The following is a 27,001-nucleotide window of genomic DNA, read 5'->3' as shown; positions in this document are numbered from 1 at the left end:
TCTGTTCTCAATACATAATTGTCACAACTTTGATACAACTAACCAGCAAGTGCACTGGGTCGTCCAAGTAATACCTTACGTGAGTAAGGGTCGAATCCCACGGAGATTGTTGGTATGAAGCAAGCTATGGTCACCTTGTAAATCTCAATCAGGCAGATATAAAGTGATAATGGTGTTTTCGAATATTATATAATAAAATAGGGATAGAGATACTTATGTAATTCATTGGTGAGAATTTCAGATAAGCGAATGGAGATGCTTTTCGTTCCTCTGAACCTCTGCTTTCCTGCTATCTTCATCCAGTTAGTCTTACTCCTTTCCATGGCTGGCTTTATGTGATACATCACCACTGTCAATGGCTACTTTCGGTCATCTCTCGGGAAAATGATCCAATGCCCTGTCACGGCACGGCTAATCGTCTGGAGGCATCACCCTTGTCAATGGCTTCATCTTATCCTCTCAGTGAATAATATGCTCACGCACCCTGTCACGGCACGGCTATTCATCTGTCGGTTCTCGATCATGCTGGAATAGGATTTACTATCCTTTTGCGTCTGTCACTAACGCCCTGCAATCGCGAGTTAGGAGCTCGTCACAGTCATTCAATCATTGAATCCTACTCAGAATACCACAGACAAGGTTTAGACCTTCCGGATTCTCTTGAATGCCGCCATCATTCTAGCTTACGCCACGAAGATTCCGGTTAAGAGATCTAAGAGATATTCATTCTAGCTTATTTCATGTAGAACAGAAGTGTTTGTCAGGCACGCGTTCATAAGGGAGAAGGATGATGAGCGTCACACATAATCATCACCTTCATCACGTTCTTGGGTGCGAATGGATATCTTAGAAGCGAAATAAGAAGAATTGAATAGAAAACAGTAGTACTTTGCATTAATCTTTGAGGAACAGCAGAGCTCCACACCTTAATCTATGGAGTGTAGAAACTCTACCGTTAAAAATACATAAGTGAAGGTCCAGGCATGGCCGAGATGGCCAGCCCCCTAAAACGTGATCAAAGGATCATAAGGTAATCCAAAGATGCCTAATACAATAGTAAGAGGTCCTATTTATAATAAACTAGCTACTAGGGTTTACATGAGTAAGTATTTGATGTATAAATCCACTTCCAGGGCCCACTTGGTGTGTGTTTGGGCTGAGCTTAAGTGTTGCACGTGCAGAGGCCATTTGTGGAGTTGAACGCCAGTTTTTGTGCCAGTTTGGGCGTTCAACTCTGGTTTTGGATCCTTTTCTGGCGCTGGACGCCAGATTTGGGTAGAAAGCTGGCGTTGAACGCCAGTTTACGTCGTCAATTCTTGGCCAAAGTATGGACTATTATATATTGCTGGAAAGCCCTGGATGTCTACTTTCCAACGCAATTGGAAGCGCGCCATTTCAAGTTCTGTAGCTCTAGAAAATCCACTTTGAGTGCTGGGAGGTCAGAATCCAACAGCATCAGCAGTCCTTTTTCAACCTCTGAATCTGATTTCTGCTCAAGTCCCTCAATTTCAGCCAGAAAATACCTGAAATCACAGAAAAACACACAAACTCATAGTAAAGTCCAGAAATGTGAATTTAACACAAAATCTATTAAAAACATCCCTAAAAGTAACTAGATCCTACTAAAAACATACTAAAAACAATGTCAGAAAGCGTATAAATTGTCCGCTCATCACAACACCAAACTTAAATTGTTGCTTGTCCCCAAGCAACTGAAAATCAAAATAGGATAAAAAGAATAGAATATACTATAAATTCCAAACTATCAATGAAACAGAGCTTCAATCATATGAGCGGGACTTATAGCTTTTTGCCTCTTGAATAGTTTTGGCATCTCACTTTATCCATTAAGGTTCAGAATGATTGGCATCTATAGGAACTTCAGATTTCGAATAGTGTTATTGACTCTCTTAGTTCAGTATGATGATTCTTGAACACAGCTTCTTTATGAGTCTTGGCCGTGGCCCTAAGCATTTTGTTTTCCAGTATTACCACCGGATACATAAATGCCACAGACACATAATTGGGTGAACCTTTTCAGATTGTGACTCAGCTTTGCTAAAGTCCCCAATTAGAGGTGTCCAGGGTTCTTAAGCACACTCTTTTTTTTTTGCTTTGGACCTTGACTTTAACCGCTCAGTCTCAAGTTTTCACTTGACACCTACACGCCACAAGCACATGGTTAGGGACAGCTTGGTTTAGCCGCTTAGACCAGGATTTTATTCCTTTAGGCCCTCCTATCCACTGATGCTCAAAGCCTTGGGATCCTTTTTTTTTGCCCTTGCCTTTTGGTTTTAAGGGTTATTGGCTTTTTGCTCTTGCCTCTTGGTTTTAAGAGCTTTTGGCTTTTTCTTTCTATTTTTTTTTTCGCCTATTTTTTTTTTTTTTTTGCAAGCTTTGTTCTTTGCTGCTTTTTCTTGCTTCAAGAATCATTTTTTATGATTTTTCAGATTATCAAATAACATGTCTCCTAGTCATCATTCTTTCAAGAGCCAACATATTTAACATTCTTAAACAACAACTTCAAAAGACATATGCACTGTTCAAGCATACATTCAGAAAACAAGAAGCATTATCACCACATCAATATAATTAAACAAAGTTCAAGGATAAATTCAAAACTCATGTACTTCTTGTTCTTTTGAATTAAAACAGTTTTTATTTTAAGAGAGGTGATGGATTCATAGGACATTCATAACTTTAAGACAAAGTTACTAACTACTAATGATCATGTAATGAAGACACAAACATAGATAAGCACATAACATAGAAAACGAAAAACAGAGAAAGTAAGAACAAGGAATGAGTCCACCTTAGTGATGTCCTTGAGCTCTTCTATGTCTCTTCCTTGCCTTGGCTCCTCCTCCTTCATTGCTTTTAGATCTTCTCTGATTTCATGAAGGATGATGGAGTGCTCTTGATGTTCCACCCTTAGTTGCTTCCAATAATTGTGTGGAAGAAAATGTATCCCCTGAGGTATCTCAGGGATCTCTTGATTTGCAGTCAAATGTTCTACCACTGAGCTATAGACCCTTGATGGAAGCTTTTGTCTTCCCTTTCCTCTTTCTAGAGGTTTCTCTGGCCTTAGGTGCCATCAATGGTTATGGAAAAAACAAAAAAGCTATGCTTTTACCACACCAAACTTAGAATGTTGCTCACCCTCGAGCAAAAGAAGAAAGAATAGAAGAAGAAGAAGAGGATATGGAGAAGATGGATGGAGGTGCGTATTCGGCCATATGGGTGGGATTGGGTGGGAAAGAGATGTTGAATTTTGAAGGTAGTGGTATTTGGATGTGAGTGGTAAAGGGTTAATAAGGAAGAGTGTTTATTGGGAATAGAGGATGATTGAGAAGAGAGAAGAGAGTGAGTGGAGGTAGGTGGGGATCCTGTGGGGTCCACAGATCCTGAGGTGATCCTGTGAGGTCCCAGATCTTGAGGTGTCAAGGCATTTACATCCCTGCACCAATTTAGGCATGCAAAATGCCCTTGCACACAACTCTGGGCGTTCAGCGCCAGGTTGGTGCCCATTTTGGGCGTTCAACGCCCCTTTGCTGCCATTTCTGGCGTTGAATGCCAGAACCATGCTTGTTCTGGGCGTTCAGCGCCAGGATGCTCCCATTCTGGGCGTTCAGCGCCAGAACTATGCTCTGTTCTGGCGTTTGAACGCCAGACAGATGCTCCTCCAGGGTGTGATTTTTCTTCTGCTGTTTTTTATTCCTGTTTTTGATTTTTTTGTTTATTTTGTGACTCCACATGATCATGAACCTAAGAAAACATGAAAAACAATAAAAATAAGAATTAGATAAACATTGGGTTGCCTCCCAACAAGCGCTTCTTTAATGTCAATAGCTTGACAGTGGGCTCTCATGGAGCCTCACAGATGTGCAGAGCTTTGTTGAGACTCTCCAACACCAAACTTAGAGTTTGGATATGGGAGTTCAACACCAAACTTAGAGTTTGGTTGTGGCCTCCCAACACCAAACTTAGAGTTTGACTGTGGGGGCTCTGGTTGACTCTGCCTTGAGAGAAGCTTTTTCTGCTTCCTCTCCATGGTTGCAGAGGGAGATCCTTGAGTTTTAAACACAAGGGAGTCCTCATTCCATTGAAGGATTATTTCACCTCTGTCAACATTAATCACAGCTCTTTTTGTGGCCAGGAAAGGTCTTCCTAGGATGATGGATTCATCCTCTTCCTTTCCAGTATCCAGGACTATGAAATCAGCAGGGATGTAAAGGCCTTCAACCTTTACTAATACGTCCTCTACTTGTCCATAAGCCTGTTTTCTAGAGCTGTCTGCCATCTCTAATGAGATTTTAGCAGCTTGCACCCCATAGATTCCCAGTTTCTCTATTACAGAGAGGGGCATGAGGTTTATTCCTGAACCAAGGTCACACAGAGCCTTAAAGATCATGGTGCCTATGGTACAGGGTATTATGAACTTTCCAGGATCCTGTCTCTTCTGAGGCAATGTCAGTTGATCCAGATCACTTAGTTCATTGATGAACAAGGGAGGTTCAACTTCCCAAGTATCAATGCCAAATAATTTGGCATTTAGCTTCATGATTGCACCAAGAAACTTGGCAGTTTGCTCTTCAGTAACATCCTCATTCTCTTCAGAAGAGGAATACTCATCAGAGCTCATGAAGGGCATAAGGAGGTTCAATGGGATCTCTATGGTCTCTAGATGGGCCCCAGAGTCCTTTGGTTCCTCAGAGGGAAGCTCCTTATTGACCACTGGACGTCCCAGGAGGTCTTCCTCCTTGGGATTCATGTCCTCTCCTCTCCTCACAGGTTCGGCCATGGCGCTTATGTCAATGGCCTTGCACTCTCCTTTTGGATTCTCTTCTGTATTACTTGGGAGAGTACTAGGAGGGATTTCAATGATCCTTTTACTCAGCTGGCCCTCTTGTGCTTCCAGATTTCTAATGGAAGACCTTGTTTCATTCATGAAACTTACAGTGGCTTTAGATAGATCAGAGACTAGATTTGCTAAATTAGAAGCATTTTGTTCAGAGTTCTCTGTCTGTTGCTGAGTTGATGATGGAAAAGGCTTGCTGTTGTTAAACCTGTTTCTTCCACCATTGTTAAAGCCTTGTTGAGGCTTTTGATCCTTCCATGAGAAATTTGGATGATTTCTCCATGATGAGTTATAGGTGTTTCCATAAGGTTCACCTAAGTAGTTCACCTCTGCTATTGCAGGGTTCTCAGGATCATAAGCTTCTTCTTCAGGAGAAGCCTCTTGAGTACTGTTGGATGCAGCTTGCATTCCATTCAGACTCTGAGAAATCATATTGACTTGTTGAGTCAATATTTTATTCTGAGCCAATATGGCATTCAGAGTATCAACTTCAAGAACTCCCTTCTTCATAGGCGTCCCATTACTCACAGGATTCCTTTCAGAAGTGTACATGAACTGGTTATTAGCAACCATGTCAATGAGTTCTTGAGCTTCTGCAGGCGTTTTCTTTAGGTGAATGGATCCACCTGCAGAAGTGTCCAGTGACATCTTTGATAGCTCAGATAAACCATCATAGAATATATCTAGGATGGTCCATTCTGAAAGCATGTCAGAAGGACACTTTTTGATCAACTGTTTGTATCTTTCCCAAGCTTCATAGAGGGATTCACCTTCTTTCTGTCTGAAGGTTTGAACATCAGCTCTAAGCTTGCTCAGCTTTTGAGGAGGAAAGTACTTGGCTAAGAAAGCCGTGACTAGCTTATCCCAAGAGTTCAAGCTGTCTTTGGGTTGAGAATCCAACCATAATCTAGCTCTGTCTCTTACAGCAAAAGGGAAAAGCACGAGCCTGTAGACTTCAGGATCTACTCCATTAGTCTTAACAGTATCACATATCTGCAAGAATTCAGTTAAGAACTGAAAGGGATCTTCAGATGGAAGTCCATGAAACTTGCAGTTCTGCTGCATCAGAGAAACTAATTGAGGTTTCAGCTCAAAGTTGTTTGCTCCAATGGTAGGAATGGAGATGCTTCTTCCATGTAAATTGGAATTAGGTGCAGTGAAGTCACCAAGCATCTTCCTTATATTATTATTATTTTCGGCTGCCATCTCCTTTTCCTGTTCGAAAATTTCTGAAAGGTTATCTCTGGATTGTTGTATTTTAGCTTCTCTTAATTTTTTTCTTCAGAGTCCTTTCAGGTTCTGGATCTGCTTTAACAAGAATGTTCTTGTCCTTGCTCCTGCTCATATGACAAAGAAGATGGCACAGAAAAAATAGTAATAATAATATGGATCCTTTATACCACAGTATAGGGATCCTTGTGTTAGTAGAAGAAAAGAAGGGAAGAAAATCTGAACTCAGAGAGAGAGGGGGTTCGGATTTTTGGAGAGTTGAAGGAAAGATGTTAGTATATCAATAAACAAATAGAAGAAGATGAGAGGGGGAAGTGAATTTTAGAAAACAATTTTTGAAAAAGAGTTAGTGATTTTTGAAAATAGTTTTTGAAAAAGGATAGTATTTTTTTCGAAATTTTTTTTTTAAATAAAAAATAAAAATAATTAGTTAATAAAAAAGAAATTTTTGAAAAAGAGGGAAGATATTTTCGAAAATTAGAGAGAGAGAGTTAGTTAGGTAGTTTTGAAAAAGTTAAGAAACAAACAAAAAGTTAGTTAGTTAGTTGAAACAAATTTTGAAAATCAATTTTGAAAAGATAAGAAGTTAGGAAGTTAGAAAAGATATTTTGAAAATCAAATTTTTGAAAAAGATAAGATGAGAAGATATTTTTGAAAAGATATGATAGAAATTAGTTTTGAAAAAGATTTGATTTTTAAAATCTCAATTAATGACTTGATTCACAAGAAATCACAAGGTATGATTCTAGAACTTAAAGTTTGAATCTTTCTTAACAAGCAAGTAACAAACTTCAAATTTTTGAATCAAAACATTAATTGATTATGTTATTTTCAAAAATTTGATATAAAAATAAGAAAAAGATTTTTGAAAAATATTTTTGAAATTTTCGAAAATAACTAAGAATTTTGAAAAAGATTTGATTTTTGAAAAAGATTTTGAAAAAGATAAGATTTTCAAATTGAAAATTTGATTTGACTCATAAGAAAAAATTTGATTTTAAAAACTTTTGAAAAAGTCAACTCAAATTTTCGAATTTGATGAGAGAAAAAGGGAAAGATATTTTTTTTTTTTTTGAAATTTTTATGAAATCATGAAAATTATGCAATGCATGAAATTTTTAGATCAAAACAATGAATGCATGCAAGAATGCTATGAATGTCAAGATGAACACCAAGAACACCATGAATGTCAAGATGAACATCATAGACACAATTTTGAAAAAATTTTAATGCAAAGAAAACATGCAAGACACCAAACTTAGAATTCTTTAATGCTTACGCACTAAGAATTCAAGAATGCATATGATAAACATGAAAAGACACAAAACAAAAAATCATCAAGATCAAACAAGAAGACTTACCAAGAACAACTTGAAGATCATGAAGAACACCATGAATGCATGAAATTTTCGAAAAATGCAAGATGCACATGCAATTGACACCAAACTTATGATATGACTCAAGACTCAAACAAGAAACATGAAATATTTTTTATTTTTGTGATTTTCTAAATTTTTTTGGATTTTTATTTTATATTTTTTTGAAAAATTATTTTGAAAAAGAAAAATAAGGATTCCAAAATTTTTAATATGAATTCCAGGAATCTTATGCTCTAAAGCTCCAATCAAAGGGTCAGGCATGGCTTAATAGCCAGCCAAGCTTTAGCATATAATTACATGGACTGGAGTGATTAGTTGAATACCAATCCCAAAGCAGTTTGGGTATGGCTTTACAGCCAGATAGGATTCAACATGTTTCATGAAACACTAGAATTCATTCTTAAAAATCTTGAAGCAATAGAATAATTTATTTTTGAAAACATTATTTTTATTATTTTATTTTATTTTATTTTTTTTTTTCGAAAACAAAAGAAAAATTTTTGAAAGCTTTTTGAAAAATTTTTGAAAACAAAACAAAAAGAAAATTACCTAATCTGAGCAACAAGATGAATCGTCAGTTGTCCAAACTCGAACAATCCCCGGCAACAGCGCCAAAAACTTGGTGCACGAAATTGTGATCTCCAGGCTCGAACAATCCCTGGTAATGGCTCCAAAAACTTGGTGCTCTGTTCTCAATACATAATTGTCACAACTTCGATACAACTAACCAGCAAGTGCACTGGGTCGTCCAAGTAATACCTTACGTGAGTAAGGGTCGAATCCCACGGAGATTGTTGGTATGAAGCAAGCTATGGTCACCTTGTAAATCTCAGTCAGGCAGATATAAAGTGATAATGGTGTTTTCGAATATTATATAATAAAATAGGGATAGAGATACTTATGTAATTCATTGGTGAGAATTTCAGATAAGCAAATGGAGATGCTTTTCGTTCCTCTGAACCTCTGCTTTCCTGCTATCTTCATCCAGTTAGTCTTACTCCTTTCCATGGCTGGCTTTATGTGATACATCACCACTGTCAATGGCTACTTTCGGTCATCTCTCGGAAAAATGATCCAATGCCCTGTCACGGCACGGCTAATCGTCTGGAGGCATCACCCTTGTCAATGGCTTCATCTTATCCTCTCAGTGAATAATATGCTCACGCACCCTGTCACGGCACGGCTATTCATCTGTCGGTTCTCGATCATGCTGGAATAGGATTTACTATCCTTTTGCGTCTGTCACTAACGCCCTGCAATCGCGAGTTAGGAGCTCGTCACAGTCATTCAATCATTGAATCCTACTCAGAATACCACAGACAAGGTTTAGACCTTCCGGATTCTCTTGAATGCCGCCATCATTCTAGCTTACGCCACGAAGATTCCGGTTAAGAGATCTAAGAGATATTCATTCTAGCTTATTTCATGTAGAACAGAAGTGTTTGTCAGGCACGCGTTCATAAGGGAGAAGGATGATGAGCGTCACACATAATCATCACCTTCATCACGTTCTTGGGTGCGAATGGATATCTTAGAAGCGAAATAAGAAGAATTGAATAGAAAACAGTAGTACTTTGCATTAATCTTTGAGGAACAGCAGAGCTCCACACCTTAATCTATGGAGTGTAGAAACTCTACCGTTAAAAATACATAAGTGAAGGTCCAGGCATGGCCGAGATGGCCAGCCCCCTAAAACGTGATCAAAGGATCATAAGGTAATCCAAAGATGCCTAATACAATAGTAAGAGGTCCTATTTATAATAAACTAGCTACTAGGGTTTACATGAGTAAGTATTTGATGTATAAATCCACTTCCAGGGCCCACTTGGTGTGTGTTTGGGCTGAGCTTAAGTGTTGCACGTGCAGAGGCCATTTGTGGAGTTGAACGCCAGTTTTTGTGCCAGTTTGGGCGTTCAACTCTGGTTTTGGATCCTTTTCTGGCGCTGGACGCCAGATTTGGGTAGAAAGCTGGCGTTGAACGCCAGTTTACGTCGTCAATTCTTGGCCAAAGTATGGACTATTATATATTGCTGGAAAGCCCTGGATGTCTACTTTCCAACGCAATTAGAAGCGCGCCATTTCGAGTTCTGTAGCTCTAGAAAATTTACTTTGAGTGCAGGGAGGTCAGAATCCAACAGCATCAGCAGTCCTTTTTCAACCTCTGAATCTGATTTCTGCTCAAGTCCCTCAATTTCAGCCAGAAAATACCTGAAATCACAGAAAAACACACAAACTCGTAGTAAAGTCCAGAAATGTGAATTTAACACAAAATCTATTAAAAACATCCCTAAAAGTAACTAGATCCTACTAAAAACATACTAAAAACAATGTCAAAAAGCGTATAAATTGTCCGCTCATCAATACTGCTTGTAACATTGTTTATATATATATATATATATATATATATATATATATATATATATATATATATATATATGGATGTGCTCTTTATGAGTTTTTTGTAAGTTGTATAGTATGTATGGATGTACGTTGTATAGCAAAAATTATTTTTGGGAGCGGTTTTGCGGTTTAAAGTTTTAAACAGGCTCATATTTTAGTACTAAATGGTATAAGTGTCGTCGTAATGTCCGAGCTATCAGAGTTGCGTAGCCGGAAACATGAGTTTTGGTAGTTAGGGTGTTACATTTTTTGGTTGCACTTGTTCACAAATTAAGAATAAATTAATTTTAAAATTTTTCAATTTTTTTTTATATATTGTTATAATTTTTATTTTTCTACTATTAGAAAAAAATTATTTTTTTTGTTTAAAAAGTAAAAAAAAAAAATAATAAATTTACAAATTTGTTGTTTACTAGATATTGCTGGACTTTATTTTACTTTTATAATGTAAAAATTAATTTAATCATATAATTTAAAAATTCAAAAATAAAAAATTTAGTTTATAAAAATTTTAAAGTTTTTAATAATATTTTTTACTTTTTATTCACCGAAAAATGCTACACCCGGACAGTTGACTTTTTTTGCTACACCTATTCACAAATTAAGAATAAATTACTTTAAAAAATTTAAAATTTTCAATTTTTCTATTTTTTGTATATTCTTGGAATTTTTTTCTTCTATTATTAGAAAAGAACTTATTTTTTTATTTTAAAAACAAACAAATAATAAATTTACAGATCTATTATTTACTAGATATTGCTAGACTTTATTTTATTTTTCTAATTTAAATAAAAAAAATTAATCTCATAATATAAAAATTCAAAAATAAAAAATTTAGTTTTTTAAAATTTTAAAATTTTTAAATTCTTTTTTATTTTTTATTCATCGGATAATGCTACACCTAGACACTTAACTTTTTTTGGTTGCAGTTGTACACAAATTAAGAATAAATTAATTTTAAAATTTTTCAATTATTTTGTTTTTTTGTATATTGTCAAAATTTTTATTTTTCTACTATTAGAAAAAAAATAATTTTTTTGTTTAAAAAGTAAAAAAGAAAATAATAAATTTCCAAATTTGTTGTTTACTAGATATTGCTGGACTTTATTTTACTTTTATAATATAAAAAAATAATTTAATCATATAATTTAAAAATTCAAAAATAAAAAATTTAGTTTATAAAAATTTTAAATTTTTAATAATATTTTTTACTTTTTATTCACCGAAAAATGCTACACCCGGAAAGTTGACTTTTTTTGCTATACCTGTTCACAAATTAAAAATAAATTACTTTAAAAAATTTAAAATTTTTCAATTTTTCTATTTTTTGTATATTGTTGGAATTTTTTTCTTCTATTATTAGAAAAGAACTTATTTTTTTATTTTAAAAATTAAAAAATAATAAATTTACAGATCTGTTATTTACTAGATATTGCTAGACTTTATTTTATTTTTCTAATTTAAATAAAAAAATTTAATCTCATAATATAAAAATTCAAAAATAAAAAATTTAGTTATTAAAATTTTTTATTTTTTTCAAAATATTTTTTATTCACAAGATAATGGTACACCGAGACACTTGACTTTTTTTTACTACACTTTTTCACCCATTAAGAATAAATTAATTTTCAAATTTTTCAAATTTTTATTTTTTAGATATTGTTAGAATTTTTTCTTTTTGTACTATTAGAAAAAAATTATTTTTTAGTTTAAAATTAAAAAAAATAATAAATTTATAGATCTGATGTTTACTAGATATTGTTGGACATTATTTTATTTTTCTAATTTAGATAAAAAATTTAATCTTATAATTTAAAAATTCAAAAATAAAAAATTTTGTTTTTTAAAATTTTAAAATTTTAAAATTTTTTTTATTTTTTATTCACCGGATAATGCTACACCTAGACACTTGACTTTTTTTGGTTGCACTTGTTCACAAATTAAGAATAAATTAATTTTAAAATTTTACAATTATTTTGTTTTTTTGTATATTGTTAGAATTTTTTATTTTTCTACTATTAGAAAAAAATTATTTTTTTGTTTAAAAAGTAAAAAAGAAAATAATAAATTTACAAATTTGTTGTTTACTAGATATTGCTGGACTTTATTTTACTTTTATAATGTAAAAAATAATTTAATCATATAATTTAAAAATTCAAAAATAAAAAATTTAGTTGATAAAAAATTTAAATTTTTCAATAATATTTTTTACTTTTTATTCACCCAAAAATGCTACACCCGGACAGTTGACTTTTTTGCTACACGTGTTCACAAATTAAGAATAAATTACTTTAAAAAATTTAAAATTTTTCAATTTTTCTATTTTTTGTATATTGTTGGAATTTTTTTCTTCTATTATTAGAAAAGAACTTATTTTTTATTTTAAAAATTAAAAAATAATAAATTTACAAATCTGTTATTTACTAGATATTGCTAGACTTTATTTTATTTTTCTAATTTAAATAAAAAAATTTAATCTCATAATATAAAAATTCAAAAATAAAAAATTTACTTATTAAAATTTTTAATTTTTTTCAAAATATTTTTTATTCACAAGATAATGGTACACCGAGACACTTGACTTTTTTTTACTACACTTTTTTACCCATTAAGAATAAATTAATTTTCAAATTTTTCAACTTTTTATTTTTTAGATATTGTTAGAATTTTTTCTTTTTGTACTATTAGAAAAAAATTATTTTTTAGTTTAAAATTAAAAAAAATAATAAATTTATAGATCTGATGTTTACTAGATATTGTTGGACATTATTTTATTTTTCTAATTTAGATAAAAAATTTAATCTTATAATTTAAAAATTCAAAAATAAAAAATTTTGTTTTTTAAAATTTTAAAATTTTAAAATTTTTTTTATTTTTTATTCACCGGATAATGCTACACCTAGACACTTGACTTTTTTGGTTGCACTTGTTCACAAATTAAGAATAAATTAATTTTAAAATTTTAAAATTATTTTGTTTTTTTGTATATTGTTAGAATTTTTTTTTCTACTATTAGAAAAAAATTATTTTTTTTGTTTAAAAAGTAAAAAAGAAAATAATAAATTTACAAATTTGTTGTTTACTAGATATTGCTGGACTTTATTTTACTTTTATAATGTAAAAAATAATTTAATCATATAATTTAAAAATTCAAAAATAAAAAATTTAGTTGATAAAAAATTTAAATTTTTCAATAATATTTTTTACTTTTTATTCACCCAAAAATGCTACACCCGGACAGTTGACTTTTTTGCTACACCTGTTCACAAATTAAGAATAAATTACTTTAAAAAATTTAAAATTTTTCAATTTTTCTATTTTTTGTATATTGTTGGAATTTTTTTCTTCTATTATTAGAAAAGAACTTATTTTTTATTTTAAAAATTAAAAAATAATAAATTTACAAATCTGTTATTTACTAGATATTGCTAGACTTTATTTTATTTTTCTAATTTAAATAAAAAAATTTAATCTCATAATATAAAAATTCAAAAATAAAAAATTTACTTATTAAAATTTTTAATTTTTTTCAAAATATTTTTTATTCACAAGATAATGGTACACCGAGACACTTGACTTTTTTTTACTACACTTTTTTACCCATTAAGAATAAATTAATTTTCAAATTTTTTAACTTTTTATTTTTTAGATATTGTTAGAATTTTTTCTTTTTGTACTATTAGAAAAAAATTATTTTTTAGTTTAAAATTAAAAAAAATAATAAATTTATAGATCTGATGTTTACTAGATATTGTTGGACATTATTTTATTTTTCTAATTTAGATAAAAAATTTAATCTTATAATTTAAAATTCAAAAATAAAAAATTTTGTTTTTTAAAATTTTAAAATTTTAAAATTTTTTTTATTTTTTATTCACCGGATAATGCTACACCTAGACACTTGACTTTTTTTGGTTGCACTTGTTCACAAATTAAGAATAAATTAATTTTAAAATTTTAAAATTATTTTGTTTTTTTGTATATTGTTAGAATTTTTTTTTCTACTATTAGAAAAAAATTATTTTTTTTGTTTAAAAAGTAAAAAAGAAAATAATAAATTTACAAATTTGTTGTTTACTAGATATTGCTGGACTTTATTTTACTTTTATAATGTAAAAAATAATTTAATCATATAATTTAAAAATTCAAAAATAAAAAATTTAGTTGATAAAAAATTTAAATTTTTCAATAATATTTTTTACTTTTTATTCACCCAAAAATGCTACACCCGGACAGTTGACTTTTTTGCTACACCTGTTCACAAATTAAGAATAAATTACTTTAAAAAATTTAAAATTTTTCAATTTTTCTATTTTTTGTATATTTGATGACAAGTCATCTTAGCCTATTTTAACTAGTCTTTTTCTTTTGTTTTCATTAGAATTATGCACTTTCTTGAGCTACAAGCAAGCTAATTGAGTAGATTTTCATGTTTCCCTTGATTGAATCAACCATATATGAATTCATGCCATTTCATGAGGTTTTATGCTATATTTGTTGCATATTGTGAAAGAATGAATATCTCATGATTTTGAGCATAGCTTTGATGTGTTTGGTTGATTAATTATAGGTGAAGAAAGCTTGGAGAAAGGTTGAAGCAAGAAGGAATGGCTAGGAGTGAAGAGAGGACAATGGAATAAGTGAAATTGAACCAGGAAGCAAAAAGCTGGACCTAAAGTTAGCATCAAACTTTTGCACAAAATTTTGGTTGAAAAGTTAGCCCCAACGTTAGCCCCCTAACTTGGAGGCTAACGTTGGCACATGAATTTCTCCCCTGGGCACCAACGTTTGCGCCAACGTTAGACCCCTAACTTGGAGGCTAACGTTGGCACATGAAAATTCAAGGAAGAGGAGCAAAAGTTTGCGCCAACGTTAGCCCCCTAACTTGGTGGCTAACGTTGGCGCCACTAGCACACAAGGCAAGGCCAACGTTAGGGTCAAAGTTAGACCCCTAACGTTGGCACCAACGTTCATACCAGCAAGTTTTGTGGGCTGCTATGAAAAGTTGGAGCCAAAGTTAGACCCCTAACTTTGGCTCCAACTTTTGGTCCAACTTTTGCAAAACTCAAACCCGGTTCAATTGGTTCACTTTGGTTCTTCTTCAAACTTCAAGAGCAATCAACCAAGGCCTCTTTCAACCCAATTCCACCAAGAGCAAAGGCCCAACTCAAGGCTTGAAGATCATTGGAAGAAAGTGTATAAATAGGATAGAATTCAAGTTCTTCGGGGAGCTTTCCTTTTGGAATTTTCATAATAGTTTTCGGAGAGCTTTTGTTATTGAGTGAACTTTAATTTCTTTGTCTTGGGGAAGGAGAATTCACTTCTCTTCCTCTTAGTTTTATTGCTTTCAATTTAAATTACACTTGTCTTGGATCTTGGGTTGGAGAATTGAAGAAATTCTGTTTCAATCTCATCCTTGGATCTCTCTGCTTTACTCACTGCTTAATTGAATTTAATTTTCTGTTAATTGCTCTTCATCTCTTTTCTTTGCAATTTACAATTTCCTTGCAATAATTCTTGTTGGATCTAGGAAGGCATTGAGATCTAGACTTGGTTTTCTAGTCTCTGGGTCCTGAGATCTGAATTCCCATTTCAACTCTCTGTTTATTGCTTTCCATGTTCATTTACTTTTCTGCTATAAGATCCGATCCAATCCCAATTCCCTTTTACTCTTCTGTTTGATGCAATTTAACTTTTCCTTGTTTAATTACTGCAAATCCACGTCCCAATCCCCTTTACATTTCAAGCAATTTACATTCCTTGCACTTTAAGATTCCGCAATTTACATTTCTTGCACTCTAAGTTTCTGCCATTTAATTTCTTGTTCTTTACGTTTCAGCAATTTATTTCTTGTTCTCTTTACTTCAATGCAATTTAATTTCTGCAAGTCACAAAACCATCAACCAAATCTTGATTCGCTTGACTAAATCAACCACTAAACTAAAATTGCTCAATCCTTCAATCCCTGTGGGATCGACCTCACTCCCGTGAGTTTTTATTACTTGATACGACCCGGTGCACTTGCCGGTTAGATTTGTGTGTTTTGGGGGAGATTCATTTTTCCTACAAAATAACTCATCAATATTGTTGGAATTTTTTTCTTCTATTATTAGAAAAGAACTTATTTTTTATTTTAAAAATTAAAAAATAATAAATTTACAAATCTGTTATTTACTAGATATTGCTAGACTTTATTTTATTTTTCTAATTTAAATAAAAAAAATTTAATCTCATAATATAAAAATTCAAAAATAAAAAATTTAGTTATTAAAATTTTTAATTTTTTTCAAAATATTTTTTATTCACAAGATAATGGTACACCGAGACACTTGACTTTTTTTTACTACACTTTTTCACCCATTAAGAATAAATTAATTTTCAAATTTTTCAACTTTTTATTTTTTAGATGTTGTTAGAATTTTTTCTTTTTGTACTATTAGAAAAAAATTATTTTTTAGTTTAAAATAAAAAAAACAATAAATTTATAGATCTGATGTTTACTAGATATTGTTGGACATTATTTTATTTTTCTAATTTAGATAAAAAATTTAATCTTATAATTTAAAAATTCAAAAATAAAAAATTTTGTTTTTTAAAATTTTAAAATTTTAAAATTTTTTTTATTTTTTATTCACCGGATAATGCTACACCTAGACACTTGACTTTTTTTGGTTGCACTTGTTCACAAATTAAGAATAAATTAATTTTAAAATTTTACAATTATTTTGTTTTTTTGTATATTGTTGGAATTTTTTATTTTTCTACTATTAGAAAAAAATTATTTTTTTGTTTAAAAAGTAAAAAAGAAAATAATAAATTTACAAATTTGTTGTTTACTAGATATTGCTGGACTTTATTTTACTTTTTATAATGTAAAAAATAATTTAATCATATAATTTAAAAATTCAAAAATAAAAAATTTAGTTTATAAAAATTTTGAATTTTTTAATAATATTTTTTACTTTTTATTCACCGAAAAATGCTACACCCGGACAGTTGACTTTTTTGCTACACCTGTTCGCAATTTAAGAATAAATTACTTTAAAAAATTTAAAATTTTTCTATTTTTCTATTTTTTGTATATTGTTGGAATTTTTTTCTTCTTTTATTAGAAAAGAACTTATTTTTTATTTTAAAAATTAAAAAATAATAAATTTACAGATCTGTTATTTACTAGATATTGCTAGACTTTATTTTATTTTTCTAATTTAAATAAAAAAATTGAATCTCATAATATAAAAATTCAAAAATAAAAAATTTAGTTTTTTAAATTTTTTAAATTTTTTAAATTCTTTTTTATTTTTTATTTACCAGATAATGCTACACCTGGACACTTGACTTTATTTGGTTGCACTTGTACACAAATTAAGAATAAATTAATTTTAAAATTTTTCAATTATTTTGTTTTTTTGTATATTGTTATAATTTTTTATTTTTTTACTATTAGAAAAAAAAATTTTTGTTTAAAAAGTAAAAAAGAAAATAATAAGTTTACAAATTTGTTGTTTACTAGATATTGCTGGACTTTATTTTACTTTTATAATATAAAAAAATAATTTAATCATGTAGTTTAAAAATTCAAAAATAAAAAATTTAGTTTATAAAAATTTTAAATTTTTTAATAATATTTTTTACATTTTATTCACCGAAAAATGCTACACCTGGACAGTTGACTTTTTTGCTACACCTGTTCACAATTTAAGAATAAATTACTTTAAAAAATTTAAAATTTTTCTATTTTTCTATTTTTTGTATATTGTTGGAATTTTTTTCTTCTATTATTAGAAAAGAACTTATTTTTTATTTTAAAAATTAAAAAATAATAAATTTACAGATCTGTTATTTACTAGATATTGCTAGACTTTATTTTATTTTTTTAATTTAAATAAAAAAATTTAATCTCATAATATAAAAATTCAAAAATAAAAAATTTAGTTTTTTAAAATTTTTAAATTTTTTAAATTCTTTTTTATTTTTTATTCACCAGATAATGCTACACCTGGACACTTGACTTTTTTTGGTTGCACTTGTACACAAATTAAGAATAAATTAATTTTAAAATTTTTCAATTATTTTGTTTTTTTGTATATTGTTATAATTTTTTATTTTTTTACTATTAGAAAAAAATAATTTTTTTGTTTAAAAAGTAAAAAAGAAAATAATAAGTTTACAAATTTTTTGTTTACTAGATATTGCTGGACTTTATTTTACTTTTATAATATAAAAAAATAATTTAATCATATAGTTTAAAAATTCAAAAATAAAAAATTTAGTTTATAAAAATTTTAAATTTTTTAATAATATTTTTTACTTTTTATTCACCGAAAAATGCTACACCCGGACAGTTGATTTTTTTGCTACACCTGTTCACAAATTAAGAATAAATTACTTTAAAAAATTTTAAATTTTTAAATTTTTCTATTTTTTGTATATTTTTGGAAATTTTTTCTTATATTATTAGAAAAGAACTTATTTTTTATTTTAAAAATTAAAAAATAATAAATTTACAGATCTTTTATTTACTAGATATTGCTAGACTTTATTTTATTTTTCTAATTTAAATAAAAAAATTTAATCTCATAATATAAAAATTCCAAAATACAAAATTTAGTTTTTTAAAATTTTTAAATTTTTTAAATTCCTTTTTATTTTTTATTCACCAGATAATGCTATACCTGGACACTTGACTTTTTTTGGTTGCACTTGTACACAAATTAAGAATAAATTAATTTTAAAATTTTTCAATTATTTTGTTTTTTTGTATATTGTTATAATTTTTTTTTTAACTATTAGAAAAAAATAATTTTTTTGTTTAAAAAGTAAAAAAGAAAATAATAAGTTTACAAATTTGTTGTTTACTAGATATTGCTGGACTTTATTTTACTTTTATAATATAAAAAAATAATTTGATCATATAATTTAAAAATTCAAAAATAAAAAATTTAGTTTATAAAAATTTTAAACTTTTTAATAATATTTTTTACTTTTTATTCACTGAAAAATGCTACACCCGGACAGTTGACTTTTTTGCTACACATGTTCACAAATTAAGAATAAATTACTTTAAAAATTTTAAAATTTTTCAATTTTTCTATTTTTTTTATATTGTTGGAATTTTTTTCTTCTTTTATTAGAAAAGAACTTATTTTTTATTTTAGAAATTAAAAAATAATAAATTTACAAATCTGTTTTTTACTAGATATTGCTAGACTTTATTTTATTTTTCTAATTTAAATAAAAAAATTTAATCTCATAATATAAAACTTCAAAAGTAAAAAATTTAGTTATTAAAATTTTTAATTTTTTTCAAAATATTTTTTATTCACAAGATAATGGTACACCGAGTCACTTGACTTTTTTTTACTACACTTTTTCACCCATTAAGAATAAATTAATTTTCAAATTTTTCAACTTTTTATTTTTTAGATATTGTTAGAATTTTTTCTTTTTATACTATTAGAAAAAAATTATTTTTTAGTTTAAAATAAAAAAAATAATAAATTTATAGATCTGATGTTTACTAGATATTGTTGGACATTATTTTATTTTTCTAATTTAGATAAAAAATTTAATCTTATAATTTAAAAATTAAAAAATAAAAAATTTTGTTTTTTAAAATTTTAAAATTTTAAAATTTTTTTTATTTTTTATTCACCGGATAATGCTACACCTAGACACTTGACTTTTTTTGGTTGCACTTGTTCACAAATTAAGAATAAATTAATTTTAAAATTTTACAATTATTTTGTTTTTTTGTATATTGTTAGAATTTTTTATTTTTCTACTATTAGAAAAAAATTATTTTTTTGTTTAAAAAGTAAAAAAGAAAAAAATAAATTTACAAATTTGTTGTTTACTAGATATTGCTGGACTTTATTTTACTTTTTATAATGTAAAAAATAATTTAATCATATAATTTAAAAATTCAAAAATAAAAAATTTAGTTTATAAAAATTTTGAATTTTTTAATAATATTTTTTACTTTTTATTCACCGAAAAATGCTACACCCGGACAGTTGACTTTTTTGCTACACCTGTTCACAATTTAAGAATAAATTACTTTAAAAAATTTAAAATTTTTCTATTTTTCTATTTTTTGTATATTGTTGGAATTTTTTTCTTCTATTATTAGAAAAGAACTTATTTTTTATTTTAAAAATTAAAAAATAATAAATTTACAGATCTGTTATTTACTAGATATTGCTAGACTTTATTTTATTTTTCTAATTTAAATAAAAAAATTGAATCTCATAATATAAAAATTCAAAAATAAAAAATTTAGTTTTTTAAAATTTTTAAATAATGCTACACCTGGACACTTGACTTTTTTTGGTTGCACTTGTACACAAATTAAGAATAAATTAATTTTAAAATTTTTCAATTATTTTGTTTTTTTGTATATTGTTATAATTTTTTATTTTTTTACTATTAGAAAAAAAATTTTTTTTGTTTAAAAAGTAAAAAAGAAAATAATAAGTTTACAAATTTGTTGTTTACTAGATATTGCTGGACTTTATTTTACTTTTATAATATAAAAAAATAATTTAATCATATAGTTTAAAAATTCAAAATATAAAAAATTTAGTTTATAAAAATTTTAAATTTTTTAATAATATTTTTTACATTTTATTCACCGAAAAATGCTACACCCGGACAGTTGACTTTTTTGCTACACCTGTTCACAATTTAAGAATAAATTACTTTAAAAAATTTAAAATTTTTCTATTTTTCTATTTTTTGTATATTGTTGGAATTTTTTTCTTCTATTATTAGAAAAGAACTTATTTTTTATTTTAAAAATTAAAAAATAATAAATTTACACATCTGTTATTTACTAGATATTGCTAGACTTTATTTTATTTTTTAATTTAAATAAAAAAATTTAATCTCATAATATAAAAATTCAAAAATAAAAAATTTAGTTTTTTAAAATTTTTAAATTTTTTAAATTTTTTTTATTTTTTATTCACCAGATAATGCTACACCTAGACACTTGACTTTTTTTGGTTGCACTTGTACACAAATTAAGAATAAATTAATTTTAAAATTTTTCAATTATTTTGTTTTTTTGTATATTGTTATAATTTTTTATTTTTTTACTATTAGAAAAAAATAATTTTTCTGTTTAAAAAGTAAAAAAGAAAATAATAAGTTTACAAATTTGTTGTTTACTAGATATTGCTGGACTTTATTTTACTTTTATAATATAAAAAAATAATTTAATCATATAGTTTAAAAATTCAAAAATGAAAAATTTAGTTTATAAAAATTTTAAATTTTTTAATAATATTTTTTACTTTTTATTCACCGAAAAATGCTACACCCGGACCGTTGATTTTTTTGCTACACCTGTTCACAAATTAAGAATAAATTACTTTAAAAAATTTTAAAATTTTAAATTTTTCTATTTTTTGTATATTGTTGGAAATTTTTTCTTATATTATTAGAAAAGAACTTATTTTTTATTTTAAAAATTAAAAAATAATAAATTTACAGATCTTTTATTTACTAGATATTGCTAGACTTTATTTTATTTTTCTAATTTAAATAAAAAAATTTAATCTCATAATATAAAAATTCCAAAATAAAAAATTTAGTTTTTTAAAATTTTTAAATTTTTTAAATTCTTTTTTATTTTTTATTCACCAGATAATGCTATACCTGAACACTTGACTTTTTTTGGTTGTACTTGTACACAAATTAAGAATAAATTAATTTTAAAATTTTTCAATTATTTTGTTTTTTTGTATATTGTTATAATTTTTTATTTTTTTACTATTAGAAAAAAATAATTTTTTTGTTTAAAAAGTAAAAAAGAAAATAATAAGTTTACAAATTTGTTGTTTACTAGATATTGCTGGACTTTATTTTACTTTTATAATATAAAAAAATAATTTAATCATATAATTTAAAAATTCAAAAATAAAAAATTTAGTTTATAAAAATTTTAAATTTTTTAATAATATTTTTTACTTTTTATTCACTGAAAAATGCTACACCCGGACAGTTGACTTTTTTGCTACACATGTTCACAAATTAAGAATAAATTACTTTAAAAAATTTAAAATTTTTCTATTTTTCTATTTTTTGTATATTGTTGGAATTTTTTTCTTCTATTATTAGAAAAGAACTTATTTTTTATTTTAGAAATTAAAAAATAATAAATTTACAAATCTGTTATTTACTAGATATTGCTAGACTTTATTTTATTTTTCTAATTTAAATAAAAAATTTAATCTCATAATATAAAAATTCAAAAGTAAAAAATTTAGTTATTAAAATTTTTAATTTTTTTCAAAATATTTTTTATTCACAAGATAATGGTACACCGAGACACTTGACTTTTTTTTATTACACTTTTTCACCCATTAAGAATAAATTAATTTTAAAATTTTTCAACTTTTTATTTTTTAGATATTGTTAGAATTTTTTCTTTTTGTACTATTAGAAAAAAATTATTTTTTAGTTTAAAATTAAAAAAAATAATAAATTTATAGATCTGATGTTTACTAGATATTGTTGGACATTATTTTATTTTTCTAATTTAGATAAAAAAATTAATCTTATAATTTAAAAATTCAAAAATAAAACATTTTGTTTTTTAAAATTTTAAAATTTTAAAATTTTTTTTATTTTTTATTCACCGGATAATGCTACACCTAGACACTTGACTTTTTTTGGTTGCACTTGTTCACAAATTAAGAATAAATTAATTTTAAAATTTTACAATTATTTTGTTTTTTTGTATATTGTTAGAATTTTTTATTTTTCTACTATTAGAAAAAAATTATTTTTTTTGTTTAAAAAGTAAAAAAGAAAATAATAAATTTACAAATTTGTTGTTTACTAGATATTGCTAGACTTTATTTTACTTTTATAATGTAAAAAATAATTTAATCATATAATTTAAAAATTCAAAAATAAAAAATTTAGTTGATAAAAAATTTAAATTTTTCAATAATATTTTTTACTTTTTATTCACCCAAAAATGCTACACCCGAACAGTTGACTTTTTTGCTACACCTGTTCACAAATTAAGAATAAATTACTTTAAAAAATTTAAAATTTTTCAATTTTTCAATTTTTTGTATATTTGATGACAAGTCATCTTAGCCTATTTTAACTAGTCTTTTTCTTTTGTTTTCATTAGAATTATGCACTTTCTTGAGCTACAAGCAAGCTAATTGAGTAGATTTTCATGTTTCCCTTGATTGAATCAACCATATATGAATTCATGCCATTTCATGAGGTTTTATGCTATATTTGTTGCATATTGTGAAAGAATGAATATCTCTTGATTTTGAGCATAGCTTTGATGTGTTTGGTTGATTAATTATAGGTGAAGAAAGCTTGGAGAAAGGTTGAAGCAAGAAGGAATGGTTAGGAGTGAAGAGAGGACAATGGAATAAGTGAAATTGAACCAGGAAGCAAAAAGCTGGACCTAAAGTTAGCATCAAACTTTTGCACAAACTTTTGGTTGAAAAGTTAGCCCCAACGTTAGCCCCCTAACTTGGAGGCTAACGTTGGCACATGAATTTATCCCCTGGGCACCAACATTTGCGCCAACGTTAGACCCCTAACTTGGAGGCTAACGTTGGCACATGAAAATTCAAGGAAGAGGAGCAAAAGTTTGCGCCAACGTTAGCCCCCTAACTTGGTGGCTAACGTTGGCGCCACTAGCACACAAGGCAAGGCCAACGTTAGGGTCAAAGTTAGACCCCTAACGTTGGCACCAACGTTCATACCAGCAAGTTTTGTGGGCTGCTATGAAAAGTTGGAGCCAAAGTTAGACCCCTAACTTTAGCTCCAACTTTTGGTCCAACTTTTGCAAAACTCAAACCCGGTTCAATTGGTTCACTTTGGTTCTTCTTCAAACTTCAAGAGCAATCAACCAAGGCCTCTTTCAACCCAATTCCACCAAGAGCAAAGGCCCAACTCAAGGCTTGAAGATCATTGGAAGAAAGTGTATAAATAGGATAGAATTCAAGTTCTTCGGGGAGCTTTCCTTTTGGAATTTTCATAATAGTTTTCGGAGAGCTTTTGTTATTGAGTGAACTTTAATTTCTTTGTCTTGGGGAAGGAGAATTCACTTCTCTTCCTCTTAGTTTTATTGCTTTCAATTTAAATTACACTTGTCTTGGATCTTGGGTTGGAGAATTGAAGAAATTCTGTTTCAATCTCATCCTTGGATCTCTCTGCTTTACTCACTGCTTAATTGAATTTAATTTTCTGTTAATTGCTCTTCATCTCTTTTCTTTGCAATTTACAATTTCCTTGCAATAATTCTTGTTGGATCTAGGAAGGCATTGAGATCTAGACTTGGTTTTCTAGTCTCTGGGTCCTGAGATCTGAATTCCCATTTCAACTCTCTGTTTATTGCTTTCCATGTTCATTTACTTTTCTGCTATAAGATCCGATCCAATCCCAATTCCCTTTTACTCTTCTGTTTGATGCAATTTAACTTTTCCTTGTTTAATTACTGCAAATCCACGTCCCAATCCCCTTTACATTTCAAGCAATTTACATTCCTTGCACTTTAAGATTCCGCAATTTACATTTCTTGCACTCTAAGTTTCTGCCATTTAATTTCTTGTTCTTTACGTTTCAGCAATTTATTTCTTGTTCTCTTTACTTCAATGCAATTTAATTTCTGCAAGTCACAAAACCATCAACCAAATCTTGATTCGCTTGACTAAATCAACCACTAAACTAAAATTGCTCAATCCTTCAATCCCTGTGGGATCGACCTCACTCCCGTGAGTTTTTATTACTTGATACGACCCGGTGCACTTGCCGGTTAGATTTGTGTGTTTTGGGGGAGATTCATTTTTCCTACAAAATAACTCATCAATATTGTTGGAATTTTTTTCTTCTATTATTAGAAAAGAACTTATTTTTTATTTTAAAAATTAAAAAATAATAAATTTACAAATCTGTTATTTACTAGATATTGCTAGACTTTATTTTATTTTTCTAATTTAAATAAAAAAATTTAATCTCATAATATAAAAATTCAAAAATAAAAAATTTAGTTATTAAAATTTTTAATTTTTTTCAAAATATTTTTTATTCACAAGATAATGGTACACCGAGACACTTGACTTTTTTTTACTACACTTTTTCACCCATTAAGAATAAATTAATTTTCAAATTTTTCAACTTTTTATTTTTTAGATATTGTTAGAATTTATTCTTTTTGTACAATTAGAAAAAAATTATTTTTTAGTTTAAAATAAAAAAAATAATAAATTTATAGATCTGATGTTTACTAGATATTGTTGGACATTATTTTATTTTTCTAATTTAGATAAAAAATTTAATCTTATAATTTAAAAATTCAAAAATAAAAAATTTTGTTTTTTAAAATTTTAAAATTTTAAAATTTTTTTTATTTTTTATTCACCGGATAATGCTACACCTAGACACTTGACTTTTATTGGTTGCACTTGTTCACAAATTAAGAATAAATTAATTTTAAAATTTTACAATTATTTTGTTTTTTTGTATATTGTTAGAATTTTTTATTTTTCTACTATTAGAAAAAAATTATTTTTTTGTTTAAAAAGTAAAAAAGAAAATAATAAATTTACAAATTTGTTGTTTACTAGATATTGCTGGACTTTATTTTACTTTTTATAATGTAAAAAAAATAATTTAATCATATAATTTAAAAATTCAAAAATAAAAAATTTAGTTTATAAAAATTTTGAATTTTTTAATAATATTTTTTACTTTTTATTCACCGAAAAATGCTACACCCGGACAGTTGACTTTTTTGCTACACCTGTTCACAATTTAAGAATAAATTACTTTAAAAAATTTAAAATTTTTCTATTTTTCTATTTTTTGTATATTGTTGGAATTTTTTTCTTCTATTATTAGAAAAGAACTTACTTTTTTTTTAAAAATTAAAAAATAATAAATTTACAGATCTGTTATTTACTAGATATTGCTAGACTTTATTTTATTTTTCTAATTTAAATAAAAAAATTTAATCTCATAATATAAAAATTCAAAAATAAAAAATTTAGTTTTTTAAAATTTTTAAATTTTTTAAATTCTTTTTTATTTTTTATTCACCAGATAATGCTATACCTGGACACTTGACTTTTTTTGGTTGCACTTGTACACAAATTAAAAATTAATTAATTTTAAAATTTTTCAATTATTTTGTTTTTTTGTATATTGTTATAATGTTTTATTTTTCTACTATTAGAAAAAAATTAATTTTTTTGTTTGAAAAGTAAAAAAGAAAATAATAAATTTACAAATTTGTTGTTTACTAGATATTGCTGGACTTTATTTTACTTTTATAATATAAAAAATATTTTAATCATATAATTTAAAAATTCAAAAATAAAAAATTTAGTTTATAAAAATTTTAAATTTTTAATAATATTTTTTACTTTTTATTCACCGAAAAATGCTACACCCGAACAGTTGACTTTTTTGCTACACCTGTTCAAAATTTAAGAATAAATTACTTTAAAAAATTTAAAATTTTTCTATTTTTCTATTTTTTGTATATTGTTGGAATTTTTTTCTTCTATTATTAGAAAAGAACTTATTTTTTTATTTTAAAAATTAAAAAATAATAAATTTATAGATCTGTTATTTACTAGATATTGCTAGACTTTATTTTATTTTTCTAATTTAAATAAAAAAATTTAATCTCATAATATAAAAATTCAAAAATAAAAAATTTAGTTTTTTAAAATATTTAAATTTTTTAAATTCTTTTTTATTTTTTATTCACCAGATAATGCTACACCTGGACACTTGACTTTTTTTGGTTGCACTGGTACACAAATTAAGAATAAATTAATTTTAAAATTTTTCAATTATTTTGTTTTTTTGTATATTGTTATAATTTTTTATTTTTTTACTATTAGAAAAAAATAATTTTTTTGTTTAAAAAGTAAAAAAGAAAATAATAAGTTTACAAATTTGTTGTTTACTAGATATTGCTGGACTTTATTTTACTTTTATAATATAAAAAAATAATTTAATCATATATTTTAAAAATTCAAAAATAAAAAATTTAGTTTATAAAAATTTTAAATTTTTTAATAATATTTTTTACATTTTATTCACCAAAAAATGCTACACCGGAGAGTTGACTTTTTTGCTACAC

General features: G+C 26.8%; 1 non-coding gene across 1 annotated transcript; it reads left to right on the top strand.

The window, feature by feature from the left end:
• The first annotated feature begins 5,560 nt into the window (after positions 1 to 5,560).
• On the top strand, positions 5,561 to 5,668 carry LOC112738924 (small nucleolar RNA R71). The gene has a single exon (XR_003169872.1). It is a non-coding gene; the product is annotated as a small nucleolar RNA R71 (small nucleolar RNA).
• The last annotated feature ends 21,333 nt before the right edge of the window (positions 5,669 to 27,001 follow it).

Source organism: Arachis hypogaea, chromosome 13 (genome assembly GCF_003086295.3).
Source record: "Arachis hypogaea cultivar Tifrunner chromosome 13, arahy.Tifrunner.gnm2.J5K5, whole genome shotgun sequence".
Classification (NCBI taxonomy): Eukaryota; Viridiplantae; Streptophyta; class Magnoliopsida; order Fabales; family Fabaceae; genus Arachis; species Arachis hypogaea.
This window is presented reverse-complemented; position numbering and strand designations above follow the sequence as displayed.